The sequence below is a fragment of the Pogoniulus pusillus genome, chromosome 14 (genome assembly GCF_015220805.1).
Source record: "Pogoniulus pusillus isolate bPogPus1 chromosome 14, bPogPus1.pri, whole genome shotgun sequence".
NCBI classification, from domain to species: Eukaryota; Metazoa; Chordata; class Aves; order Piciformes; family Lybiidae; genus Pogoniulus; species Pogoniulus pusillus.
The window spans coordinates 17,600,005-17,614,430 of NC_087277.1; the positions used below are offsets into that span (position 1 = coordinate 17,600,005).

Genomic DNA, 14,426 nt, shown 5'->3' on the forward strand with positions numbered 1-14,426 from the left:
GTGAAGAGGTCAACCTTGCAGGACTAACAAATCTTTAGGAGTACGCTGCCTTACAGGCTTGTGATTTTACAATGTCTTTTATTTGTTCTCATCACTCTCCCCTCAAAGAGATTCATAGATTTGTCCTCACAAACTTCCAGTGAAGGTTGTTGCCCATGCTACCACCCCTACTTATCTGTATCAAGAGAAGCATTTTGCGAAACAGATTCACCTGAGGTCCGTTGAAACAAACCCCAGAGATACAAACTGAGCTTATTGTATCTGTATGAAATGATTCCTTACGTCCATTCTCTGCATCATCAGTTCTCAAGTCTCTAAGGCTTAGCATATTTAAACCCTGTACTGAAATATTCCTTAAAGAAGAGAATGATGGCTAATAGCTGAAGTGTCTTTCACACCAAGAACCTGCAGAGTTGAAAACATAAAGATAAAAGACTTCAGTTTGCAAACCAAGGCACTTCTTTAACATTGAAAAATGAGTCCTTACCATGGACCCAGTTTTCTAATGTCAGAATTCAAGCATATAAAGTGTTCTTTCTTGGGCCAAACAGCAGGATTATTATCAACAAAAATCTTCCTGTTTGCAAAGTAGCAACTGATGCACTTCCAAGCAGTACAAAACGACCTGGTGACAGATTTAGGCAAGGAGAACTGTTTCTGTGCATGCTTCCTTCTGTTTCAGAGGTTTGCAGAATAATCAACAGTGGTGCTTAGCTGTTGGTACTGAGTTTCCTTAATCTTGCACCAGAAATGAGAGAGAATTCTCAGAATTTACAAAAAATACTTTGTGACAGGCAGATATTCACTACTGTCTAATCTTTGATGTACCTTGCTAAGCTTAGAAAGTTAGCTGAAATGGTGGGAGGAAAAAGCAGTCGTGTGGAAGTCCTGACCTAAACCAAAGAATCATGGAATAGTATGTGTATTTAATTAAATATGTATGTTAAACCAGTACTTAAATTCATATATCAGTCTGAAGATAACAAATGGAGAAATCATGCTTTCTTCAGCTGGGTGATACAGAAGTGCAACTCAGCAAGACTGAACTCAGTTCTCAGCTCTGTGTGGCTTTTGATGTCTCTTAACACTTCCAGCTGTTGCTTCCCCATGTATGAAATGAGATAAAATCCAACTCTTTTTCTTCTTGATATATTTTACTATAAGCTCCTCTGGAAAAACATTTCTTCTTTCTATAAGAATGTTCTGTATGTAGGAAAAGGGTAGAATTGAAGCCCTGAACAGACATTTACAACCAAGAGTTTTACTGTAGTTTATTATATAGTTAATTTGGTTACATAATTAAAATGTAAGTCAATACGAGGATAAATCTGTGGCAGATGAACCAGCTTGTAGCTAACGTTTGTTGATACATCTAACAGCCTGTCCCAATCTGGTAGCACAAACTTTCTCCCAATTGCAAAACAACAGGCATGAAATGGGCATAATATTTTGAAGATTAAAAGCTGGCAGAGGGAGCCAGCAATAAATGTGGAGTGAGTGTGGAGCAGTCTGGTTAAGATTTTAAGATTTCATATGCTTTTTGATGAATTGCAAAGTTAAGCCACTGTAGTGGCAATTAGGAATGGCAGAGAGAAGGCAGTTCATACCTGTCTGGAAATATCAAGGCCAGGTTGCATTTTGTGGCCATGAAAATTCACTTTTTCACTAACCACAAAAGGATGTTTCTCCTTGGGGCTTCTGTGCTGGTGGGACTCAGTATCTTCCAGAAGAAGTGAGGTTGTGGCTTGTTTCACAAGAGCTTCTGAGTGCAATGGTTTCCCTATGATGCACAATTTGCCTCTTGCCTCACAGTGACTTATGCAGGGACTTGCACTCATCAGTCCTGGCTCGTTTCACATCCATCTATGGATGGAGGAGGGAGGAATCCCTCTGTCAGGCTGATTTTGAATTGCTTCCACAGCATAGGCTGACAAGCAGTTTCTGAGGTGATTTATACAGTAGCTCAGCCAAGAAGGGAAACAGCCCTGGTTTGCTCTCTCCAAAGGCCTCTGCCTTTCTGAAGGATGTGATTTGCAGTCTGTTCTGAACAGTTTCTCCACGTGGCTGTTAAGTCCATCCTATAACACCAGACATCACCAGAGCCCTTCAGTTCCCACGCAGAAAGTGTGACTTTGCTTCCTCACAAGCTGCAGGGTTTTGCTCTGTGGGAGACTCAGCCTGCAAAGGTGGGCACTGCCACTTCACTTGGTACCTGAGATCATCTAGAGTGCTGTTTGTTCTACCTACATTTTAGAGCTGGTTATTTACTTACACAGAAGGAGAAATGAGTGCCAGGAGGATGGAGCCAGGCTCTTCTTGGCGATGCCTGATGACAGGACAAGGGGCAGTGGCTGGAAGCTGAAGCATAGGAAGTTTCAAGTAAACACAAAGGAGAATTTTTTGACTGTGAGGGTGACAGAACACTGGAAGAGGCTTGGAGATATTCAAGACTTGCTTGGATGTGTTCCTCCATGGTCTGGTACAGGTTCAGCCGAGTGCTCCAGGTCATCCTCAGTGAGCTGAAAGAAGCAACTCAACACAGATAAACTCAGTCCAAGGAAGCCTACCCAGCACCTGTGAGCAATGTCAGAGCAATCATGAGGCCTAGCCCTACCTAGCCGGGGGGCCACACCAGGCCCCCCGGCCTTTGAATCCCCTCCACCATTCACCCAGTGAAGCACCACAGAGCACTCACCAGTGATGATCCGAGGAGGATCCTTCTGCCCACAATGGGCAAGCTTGGGGCTTGCCTGTCCTGGGGCCACTTATAAAGGGGAGTGGGTAGGGGGAGGCTAAGTTGTGACACCTGGGGTGGGAGGAGACTCCAATAGAATCCAGATTGAAAAGGGGAGTGAGCAGGGAGGGCAAAGTGGTGACACCTGGGGTGGGAGGAGACTGCAATAGAATCCAGATTGAAAAGGGGAGTGAGCAGGGAGGGCAAAGTGGTGACACCTGGGGTGGGAGGAGACTCCAAGAGAACCCAGGTGTTATGAGTTTGGGGGGGAAAAAAAGGGGGAAGTGCATTGTGCAGGAGAGAAGGAGGTGGATATGGTGGAGAAGGGAGAGAAATGGAGAGGAAAAGGATGGAGATGAGAACAGGAAGATGGAATGGTCTATTTGCAGTCATCTTGAATATTAAATTGCAGAGCAAGTGATCTGTGAATCTGGGCAGTCCTCTTTTCCTTGTATTTCTTTGCCTTTCTCACATTTGTCAGCTTAGCTTATTTTTTTTACAGACTGGATAAAGATAAATATTTTTGCTTGGTGTTTTTGGAGATCAAGTTGAAGTATGTAACAAAATGATACACAAATCATCACTGGATAGAAGTCAGCAGTAAGATTTTGTAACATTTCATCACAAACAACAGTTTGCAAGTTGTGCAGAGATGTCTACCAAGAAGCCAGAAACATGCTCAGATTTCAGCTTGGAGAAGAGAAGACTCCACAGAGACCTAATAGTAACCTTCCAGTACCTAAAGGTGGCCAACAAGAAGCCTGAAGAGGGACTGTTTACAAAGGCCTGAAGTGGCAGGATGAAGGGCAGTGGTTTTAAACTAGAGAAGAGATTTAGGTTGGATGTTAGGAGAAAGATCTTTACCATGGAGGTAGTGGAGCACTGGAACAGGTTGCCCAAGGAGATAGTTGAGGCCCCATCGTTGGAGATAGCCAAGGTCAGGCTCATCAGGGCTCTGGGCAAACTGAATCAGTGCAGGATGTCCTTGCTGACTGCAGGGGAGTTGGACTAGATGACCTTTGGAGGTCCCTTCCAACTCAAATTGTTCTATGATTCTAAGATTGGTGACCACTTGTTTATAAAGCAATGTAGTCTAAAATGATTTTGCTTGCATCTAAAAGTGAGAATTCATCCATCAACACACTCATAGTCACTCTCCTGGCCCTTACAAGTGCATCTGGAAGGTGTCTTTTGCTGATAGGTTTCTCTGCCCTGTTCATAAACATTCGTTAAAACAACAAATTAGGATTAGAATACCACATTTTCAGCTGGTGTAATTCTGAAGAAGGTCATTGCACAGGATTCAGGTCTCTGAATTATTCTGGAATTATAAATAATTTTCTGGGAAAATCAGCTGAACCACATTTTTATAAGTGTTGTAGGGGACCAAGGCGCCTCACCTTCGTACTAATTTCTCAGATGCACTCAGTGAGAGACAGGTAAATATCTAGACACACAAAGTGAGGGACTTGGCTGACAGAAGTATTAACTGAATGTTAGAGATTGCTACCTAGTGAAGTTCTTGTTTGCCATTGCTTAAGGGTTAGTCTTACAAATTAAGAGCTTTCAAGCAATTCACAAGCATTTGCAAAATGAGTTGCTTCTAGAAGGGACTCTTCATGACAGAACATCATTCTAGCTCTGAATGGCTTAAAGTCTGAAAAGAAAGAGCTAAGGAGATGGATAAAAAATATTCTCACCATCTTCTTGAAGCTGGCCACCAACTACAATCATACTACACTACACTTGATGAAGAATGAAGAGTTGCTTGACACAAGCATTTCTGAGGGTCACCTGTCCTGCAAATACTCATCTCCAAGATCTGTATGTAGGCCCAAGTATGAGCTACACAAGCTTCTGTAACTCTCATGGGATATATGATATCCCATATGGCTCATCTCTTTGTGGGAATAAAATGCCACTCTAGACTTGAAACTGAGCACACTAAAACTGTGCATTTAAACTTCTTCAGTTAATAATGTGATGGTCAAAAGGAGACAGGGTGCTTGGACAGTGGGAGATGAGTAGGGAAAAAAATGTGTAGTATCTCAGTGCACTGAAAGCTGAAGGTGGGAGGAAATAAGGACATTTTTTCCAGCAGTTGTGAAATGCTGAAGCCCTGTGGTGAGGCAAGAGCTAATCTGTTGTGGCAGGCTCTGTTTAGGGAACCATTCCATTCTGTAACTGTACAGAGAAGAAAGTCACTTTCTATACACATGTCTCAAAAGTTTCAGGCATCTATCCATAAGGGTAGAAGCTTTGCCATTCTCCCAGCTCATCTTGCACACAGAGATCCTCAGCTGGCACACTGTACCTCTCTCCATTTTTACCTCAACAGAAAGAATCAGACAAATATCCTTGTTTTGCAGAGACCAAGACCTTGATCATTTTGTGAGAAACCCTCTGCAGACCATCTCTGAGCGCTGGAGAAGGTCGCTGTTACTTTTCAAAGCATCTTTCTAGCTGATGTTGCTCTGTTTTTTTTGAAGAGAGAAGGAATTTTAACATTTTTATCTTTAATAGCTTTAGCAAAAAGAAGTTGCCTATTTACACTTAAAGAAGGCAGTTTAATCAGTTTTTATTGGTTAGGTAAGTAATGCTAACCATTGTGTCTGAATGTCTTTACCCAATTAAACTCAGGTCTAATGAGGTATAAGGGATCCCTCACACCTTCTCACTTCAGTGTTTCTCTTATTTAAGCTTTTAATCACAGAATAAAATCACTGAGTCACAGAATTATTTTGTTTGGAAGGGACCTTTAAGACCATCAACCCCAGCCCTTAATCCAGCACTGGCAAGTCACCACTATGTCCCTCCACACCACATTTACATGTCTTTTAAATACCTGCAGGGATGGTGACTCCATCACTTCCCTGGGAGCCTGTCCTGGAGATTGGCAACCCTTTCTAATATCCAACCCAAACTTCCTCTGGCACAGCTTGAGGTCATTACATTTTGCTTTGCCACTTGTTATTTGGGAGAAGAGGCTGACTCCCACCTTACTGCAACCTTCTTTTAGGTGGTTGTAGAGAGGAATAAAGTTTCCTCTCAGCCTCATTTTCTCCACTCTTAACAACCCTAGTTCTCTCAGTTACTCCTCATATGATTTATGCTCTACAACTCCTTGAATTTAGCTGTGTTTTTCAAGGTGGTTGATTCCTAGGACCCTGCTATAGAGTGAATATAGAACTGGAAAAGTAAAAGATAGAAAAAAGCATCTCTCCACTGATGCACCAAGGCAGTCAGGAAAGCTCAGAAACTCAAATTCAGATGTCTAAAGTTCAGAATTTAGTGGTAACATGCAAAATACTCAAATTGCCTTGATAAAACACTGCCAGAAATGCAATGAAAACTATTTTCTCCCTTTTGGATATCTGAAAGGGTAATTTCAGCACCAAATATCTTTTCAGGCATCATAACTCATTCTGCCTGTGGTCCCTTTTTGGACACATCTGGTCTAGTCTCAGAGCAGAAAGAGCAGTTGTCCCTACTTTCATATCTCTGCTTGTTCTTAAATAACTTGCTTGGAAAACCATTTGTAATTATTCTTCTGGCTACAACTATTGTTAATCAATCTTCATTTTTATATAGTGATCTGTACTTGCTTCCTGGCTAATATTGCAAATGGGTATTGTGATTTTTTGGTAATTATTCATAATGATATTGTTATTTGAGCGTGATGATTTTGATTAGAGGTAAATGCAATTTCCCAATAAAACAATATTAAGCTAAAAATGCCACCTTCATCAATTACTATAATTTATTAGGGACACCTTTGCAGTGAATTCAGAGAGCAAATTAAAATCTAGAATTTATATTCCAGCATTTTGCCAAGGACAAGCCTCCTCTCGTCATAAAAGCCAGGCAGGTAACTAAGTCACCTGTTTTAAGAACTGTTTATTGATCGTACTCTGGATCACTGTTGACAATTGATGTACACAGATCATGTTTCTTCTTGAACAAACTACATTTCTCAAGGAAGGCAACTGTCAATGAAGAGAGCAGAAAAGAAGTCCACACATCTCATGCTCCGCCTTCTCTCAACTTGTTTACCGCACACCAGACCACCTCTGCTGTACTCTGCATCATGCAGTGACATCTGGTGTCTGGAGCACACACTGCAAATAAACATGCGGTTAAAGACTTGCCCAGGACATTGGCAAAGCCCAGGGTAATACCCAGTTTGCATAAATTATGCCATGAAAAAGGAGGAATGCAAGTATCCCGGTACCCTAAATTCATGTGGAACATACCTCCCAGTGGTGGCAGAGATTGATTTAGTCTCTATGAGTGATCCTACTCTAATTTTCAGAAATACTAGTGCTTCCCATTCTTTGGGTTACAGTATAGGAGTTTTGGACAGCCCACGCTTGGGCAAGTGTTTAATAGATGTTTTGAAATCTATGTCACAGAAGAAAACGTGTCTGAAGAAGGAAGGAAGGATGTAATATACACTTCTCAATATCATTTAAATATTTAGAAACCATCAAAGACATCTGGCTCTTCTTCATATTATTGAGGAGTTCTACTGCAGCATTAAACAAAGATGATGACTCTTTTGGGATCGATTGCAGAGACAGCTATGCAAGAATAGTGTGCAGCTTTAGGCCTTAAAGGAGTTTGGACTCATAATGATAAAACTTAATTGGTAGACATAGTAAATGAACAGCAGAACGTGGTACACAGAATAAATTACGTATCACAAAGCTGCAACAGGTAAATGGATGGGACAGGTATATTTATTTCAGCAAAGATGTCATAATTTGTATGAAAGGAGCAATGTTTATGTGATGTGTACTGACAGTCACATGTAGGAAGTTCTTAGATATACCAGATTCATCATGTCCCCTGTAACTGCCAGGCCCTGAATTGCTATTCAGGCCCATTCCAGAGATCAGATTCACTTGAAGTTCATCTTTCTTCACTCCTCCTTCTCCTTCCATATGTGTGTTTAATATTTTATAACAATTGACTGAGGGGAAGTTTAATATTTCCCTCTGCCACCAGTAGAATATTAAGTTTTCATTAAACATGTCAATTAGTCAATTCCTTGCTTCATCAATATGCATTTGTCACCAGAGGCACTCACTAAGCCAGACCGAAACACAATGAGGACACTAACTGTCTAGAGAATCTTTCAGCCTTGCAGCTGTTTGGGGTTTTTCAATTCCCCTGTAGGCAGCTTAGACAACATATTAGAGAAATTGGTTAATTAAAACATAATTCCCAGATACACAGTGATAGCTACTCAGGCTCGCTGCGTTACTTCTGCTTGTTGGGCTAACAAATCACTGAAGTGATATAATTGTTTTCCTCAGCGTGTGTGGAGGTGAAATGATTTTTGTAGCTGATTTGTTGGGAAGTACTGTAGCAGAATGAAACTTTTTTCTTCAGATCCCAGGAACTTCAACTTCCAGGCTTCAATTTCAGTTTCCACCTGAAATCCTGATTGTATCTGGTCTTTTGAATGGAGGCAATTAGTTCAAACAGGAATTAGGTTTAATTTACTGATCAACTGCATGATAACAAATTATGCAATGCAACTACTGACAGTCATGACTGCTTTTTGTCAGGAGGGAACAGGTTGCTTTGTTCACCTACTCTTAAATCAGAAACCTTCCTTAAGAACCCTCAGAAGTAGTTATTTCTGTGGCACTTAAGACATTTAAATAACTGTCACACACAATTTATCCTCTCACAGGCAACTCAGAACACATGATAAATATTATGACCACCAACTTTCACAGGCGAAAGAAATGAAAGCTTAGAAGGTAAAGCAAATACCTTAAAGTTGCTATCAATTAAGCAGGAGAGAAAGCATCTTATTTTTCTTTCTAACAAGTAAATCCTCAAAAAATTAGTTTTCATGGTAGTGGTAAATATTAGTGATTGCACTGAGTTCAAGAGAGGTTGCCACTGGAAAGATGTGCAAGGAACAAAATGGAAAATACATGCAATTTCTGTGCTCTCTCAGTGAACTTTTTAACATTATTTTGACTTCTAAGTCAAAATTGAGGTTTTCATTCAGGAATTGATTATTTTCCTTAAGAAAGAAAGGAAAATAGTTTTGAGTAGTCTGAAAACAAGATACCATATCCCAGTTTTCAGCAAAAAGAACATGTGGTTCAGGCTGGCATGAGAACATGTTTTTTTGGTTTTTTTTTTGTTTAGATTTTGTCAAGAAACAAAACAGAGCAATCTCAAACCTTTTCTTATCCTTAAAAACCAGTTGGCTGCTGAAACAAGATTTAATCATTTTTCTGGTTTCTTTTTACCAGCTCTTGTTCCATCAAAAGGACTGCTAAGTTACAGGTTTAATGTTTGAGATGCTTACAGTTCAAATCATAGAATCATAGAATCAACCAGATTGGGAGAGACCTCCAAGATCATCCAGTCCAACAATGGATCACCCAGCACTGTCCAGTCAACTAGACCATGGCACTAAGTGCCCCCTCCAGTCTTTTCTTCAACATCTCCAAGAATGGCGACTCCACCACCTCCCTGGCAGCCCATTCCAAAGGCAAATCACTCTCTCTGTGAAGAACTTCCTCCTAACATCCAGCCCGTACCTCCCCCAGCACAACTTGAGACTGTGTCCCCTTGTTCTGCTGAAACAACAGTCAAGTTGCTTTCCATAGGGATGTTTTTGCATTGGATGGTTGCTTTCCTAGTTTTCACCATTCTAAAATTCAGATATGTGTAAATTATTTCCATGTCTGCCCTGTCCAGGGGGAAGTTTATAGAGGTGGATATTTTCAATCCTTCCTCTTTGCCTGCTGATTTGCTAATTGCAAGCCAAGTATTTTCAGTGTGATGTCCTCACCAGCCCCACTCCTGTCCTGGCACACAACAATGATTGTCATTTATAGAGAAAGATGTTGAGCTGAAAGTTAAGATCAGTGAAGGAGCCACTGGACAGCTATTCATCTTGGCACTGACCAAACATGCAGCTGGACCTGGCTGGGCCAGCAGCTTGACACTTCATTTTTAAAGATGCTATGTAAATTATCTACCTATTCCTCCTTCTTCTGGTTCACAAACCAGTAAAAGCTTGTATTATTTACATGACCAGATATCTTAATAGCACTGGGTGCATCTGCCTGGATTTTATGATCTTCCTCTTTTTAATGTGAGTCTCAGATCAGCTCTTGGGTATTAACCTAACAAAAATACTCCTCCATTTGATTTTCATCCTTTCTTCCTTCATGTCCTTGATTCTGCAAGAAAGCGACTGCACAAGGGGAGCTTTCTTGTAGAAGCTTGAGAAGCATTGCATTTCCAACATGCTTATGACAAGCATCTTCACAGATTAATGAGACACCATGTGAAGAACTGTGTCTTTTTGTTTTAAGTATCTTAACTTGATGCTTCCTGGTGCTTCTACCGGGTAAAAGCGAATATCTGATTGTTACTCCCTCTTCCCATGTAATTTCTAATTTTATGGGCTTCTCTGTTGCCACAGAATTATTTAGGCTGGAAAAGACCTTTAAGATCACTAAGTCAAGTCATTATGTAACTCTATTATGGACACTACTACACCATACCTCTGAGGACCAGCCATATCTGAGGACCAACCATATCTAGATGGCTTTTAAATCACTCCAGGGATGATGATTCAACTTTTTCTCTGGGAACCCTGTTTCAGGGTTTGTTTCCAGAAGAAAATGGTTTTGTCTCTAAGGGAATCACAATTCTTTCTCAGAGAAAGGAATGTCAGATACAAATTAAAAAGGTTAAAAATCTCTCACAGACACAGATCTTGCAGAACCAGCCTGCATGAATTGTGATGTATGCATTTATGATCTCTGCCTTGCAAGCTCAAGATTCCTATTCCACTTAGTGACTCCTTATGTGTAGAACTCTCTTAAATTCTGCCTTTCATACCTGCCAACCATGCCTTTCATTTCTGTAGATTGTACTCTTTGCAAGTTGACTGATTAAGAAAATAACACTGAGTCTCTGTGTTTGCACACACAAATGGCATGCAGTAGACACTCCATCCCATGGGTATGCATCATGAACTTCAAAACATGCTTTTAACTATTAGCATAAATAATAAAAAGCCACAGAAACTGCAGCTTGCTAAAGTAATGGCACAAGAGACACTGTAAATACATTCGGTATTGAGTTATTTTACTGCTATTATTCTTGACAGTAAGTTGGTTTAATTCTGGGAATTACCAGACGTGTGTGGCTGTGGCAGGGAGCTGTGTTAATGCTCTGCCAGCCTTATTAATCTACAATAATGTTGGGAATGTGAGGCTCTTTTAATGTATTTCTTTTCAGCTTGCTTTCTTCCCCCCCACCCTATTCTCCAGAATGATAGATGTGGAATTAATCTTATAGACTGATGGATGCTGGAGCAAGAGCATGAGAGTTGTTCATACTGACAAACTTGTTCTCAGCCACAATTTTTCTGAACTCGTATTTCAAACCTGTCAATTACAAACTGCACTGCTCAGAGAGCTCAGACACGGTACTGTGGGTCCATACACTCAGGCCATGCACAAGGAAAAAAATCTTAACTTGGAGGGTGGTAGAACAGAGAAACAGGCTGCCCAGAGAGGCTGTGGAGTCTCTGTGTCCAGAGGCATTCAAAACCCATCTGGACATGTTTCCTGGGTGAGCTTGCTCTAGTAGGGGTTTGTACTAGATGGTGTTCAGAGGTCTCTTCCTCTACTGTTCTGTGATTCTCTGATAAGAAGCTGCAAGATGAGAAAAACGGTCCAAGATGAGCAGAGACTTTGAGTGGCCAGTAGTTACAATAATCTTTCAGCACCCACAACAAATGGATATCAGTCAGAATGGTAAACCATTGTAAAAAGCCCCTGACTATGCTACAGGTTGCTGCTGGATGATGAGATCCTCAAACATTTGCCCAGTTCTGGCATACAGAGACTCTAGTTGATGTTTACTTCTTTCTTGCATTTGAGGATTGCTTTTCTCTTTCTTACAGGCTTTTCTTATTTGTCAGAAGTGTAAGTCAAATCAGTTACAGTATCACCCTGGTTTTGTATATCTCTTCACCCTGGGCGTACATAGGTCTAGGGGAGGCACCATCGCATGAGACCTTAGTATACAGTTTCAGAAGGACATCAAAAGTCTTTCTGAAGTGAGGGAAATTTAGCAAACAGTTTTGTTTGGTTTTGGTAAGATTTTCTGAAACAATAGGAATTTTAGTTTCCATGTCATGGAAATGAGCTCTTGCACTCTTTCATCCTGAAACACATACTATTGTTGTTTTTAATATGCAAATTGACTAAATGAATTAAAACAAAGAAAAAGAGAGAGAAAAAGAAGAGATAAAGAGAAAATTAGAGAAGCAGAGAAAGAAGGAAAAAAATGATGAGAAGGAGAAAAGCTTGATAGAGGATTAAATGACCTGAAAAAAGAAAGTTTGGCTGTGGATGAAACAAAAACCAAAGAAAGACAAATAAGGTAGTTAATCTGTCCATTGTCACTTATTTTCCACGAGACTCATTGTATTGCCCTTTCTTCTCTCCTATTTTCATCATCCTGTGTTCTAGGCCAAGGACCATGACACTGTTCTCATTTCAGCATGGTAGTGAGAGGACACAGAGCAGGACAGAGAAGGCAGTCTGTTACCAAGCAAGACTCTATGCATGACTTTGAGATACAAACTTATGGCTCCACATCACCGACAACCTTTCTCCTCTTTGTAACTGAGTGAGCCACATCTGATAGCCAATGTCGGCATGTCAGCTGACATTTGGCATCCCACCCACTGGGGCTTCAGGAAGCTGAGAGGCATTTCCAGCTCTACCTCATTGTCAAAAAGAAGTACTAAAAACCTAGTAAGAATATTTCAAGGTCAGAGGAGGTAGACCACGAGAAGGCTGGTTTGGGGTATGGAAGTCTGGAGGATGAACCACAGTTTAACTCTGAGAACAGGGTGAATACAACATTTCAAAAGATCCCCCTTATCCATTAACAGAAAAACAAACTGTTAATGCACTTCTGTTTTCTCTGTGTCAATGTGGCTTTGCTAAAACCAACAACAGAGTGTGTGGATCTCTATCTGTAGTGTGTAATAGAGGGGTGTTGTCCTCTAGACAAACAATATGATTTATATCCAAAAGGAGAGAGATGCCATGGATCTTTGTTCTCTCTCTCTCAGGGACTCTAATTTATAGCCTAATTAAGCACTTGCTGCCAAATTGCCCATCCTGTCATTTTTAAATCCTGGTCTAATATCCCAGACAACAGAACACTTAAGGAGGCTACCCTCTACAAGTGAGGCTTAAATGAAGAAAGATGTTAATGTGCATTTCCTAATCAAAGTCAATAGTCTATCAGGAGCGATTATTCCTTAGCAGGTCTGTTCCCCTGGCACCAAAGCAATGTGTATGAGCCTACTAAGGTCTGTTGACACCTAATGTCCTTGCTGGAGAGGCAGAAGGCAAGGTCAGCTACTCAAAACTCAGAAAACCCCTGGGAAGGCATCCAGGCAACAGGAAAAAACAGAATGTATCTACTTATCCTAAAACTAGATTTGCTTCTTTCAGCCAGTCTTGTGGGAATGAATGGTAAGGGGTACTGAGGCAAAGGATGTCTTAGGACATAGCATCTTAGACTACCAGCTGCTCTCACTGTCTTGTATGTATTTACTCTTTCCTTGCTCCTCTGAGATGGGCAGATAGGACCCTATTGCTGGCAAAATGAGGCCTAATATTGAAGTTTACAGAGTTGTATTTCTTCTGTGGTGATCCTAGAATTCTTAGAGAGGACTGCAAAACAGGTAGAAGTTCAGACTGACTCTCTTGATTGGAGTAACACTTTTGGTCTGACACAAGTGAGCTGTTGTTTAGCTGGCTTTGCTTTCTCTGGAGTATCACACTGGAACAAGTTGCCTCAGATTAGATGAATCATGCAGTATTGCAGCTCTCTGAGCTTAAATGCTTTACTGTAATTTCATTCCATCTATGCCAATTTGCCACCAACACACCTTAGTTTCTAGGTCAGAAGTAGTGATGGAAAACAGCAAAAAGGGAATATTATGAGACCAAAAGAGAAAAGCTCTCAAGCAGTTCAGGAGTCACTTTGCCTACTGCTGGCTGTTTCCTGTCCTTTCACTGTGCACTTCCAAGAAGAATCTGACTTGGCTCTCTCCATAGCCATTCTTGACAGAGTTGAAGAAAGCTATCAAGTCCCCTTACTCTGCTCATCTCCACAATGGAAAAACCCAGTTCACTCAGCCTCAGCTTTTGTATCTTGTGTCTTCTGAACCCAAGCATTGTACTGATTCTCCTCTGAACTCCCTCAAGCTTACTGTTTTTGACTTAGCAGGAGGAACCCAAAACTGGACACAGATCTAGGGCAGTTCTACAAGTGCAAACAGAAGAGACAGGAAGCTCTCTCAGCCTGCTGGCTGCACACTTGCTCATGCAACCCAGTATGTGGTTTGCCTGAGGATGTGCTGTATCAAGCAGGACTTTAAGTGCATGTTTCCCATTGGAATGTATATCTGGGTCCCTCTGAGTAACAGCTCTGACCTCCAGCTTATCACTCACCCCACACATTTTCTGAGGGTCCATCTCATTAAATGTTTGATGGCAGAGACATTAAATTGTTTCATTCTCAGCAGTGACTGCAGAAGAATGACATTCCTAAGAGGTAGTTAAATGGGCTTTGAACCCTTGAGTGCTACACTGTCTGTCTGGTGGTTCAGTCA

At 41.0% G+C, this 14,426-nt stretch overlaps 1 long non-coding RNA gene across 1 annotated transcript; it reads right to left on the reverse strand.

Moving 5' to 3' along the window:
• Positions 1-1,256: 1,256 nt before the first annotated feature.
• On the reverse strand, positions 1,257-2,733 carry LOC135181316 (uncharacterized). Its single transcript, XR_010304823.1, has 2 exons — positions 2,696-2,733; positions 1,257-2,519 (listed from the first exon to the last, which is right to left on the reverse strand). It is a non-coding gene; the product is annotated as an uncharacterized LOC135181316 (long non-coding RNA).
• Positions 2,734-14,426: the final 11,693 nt, after the last annotated feature.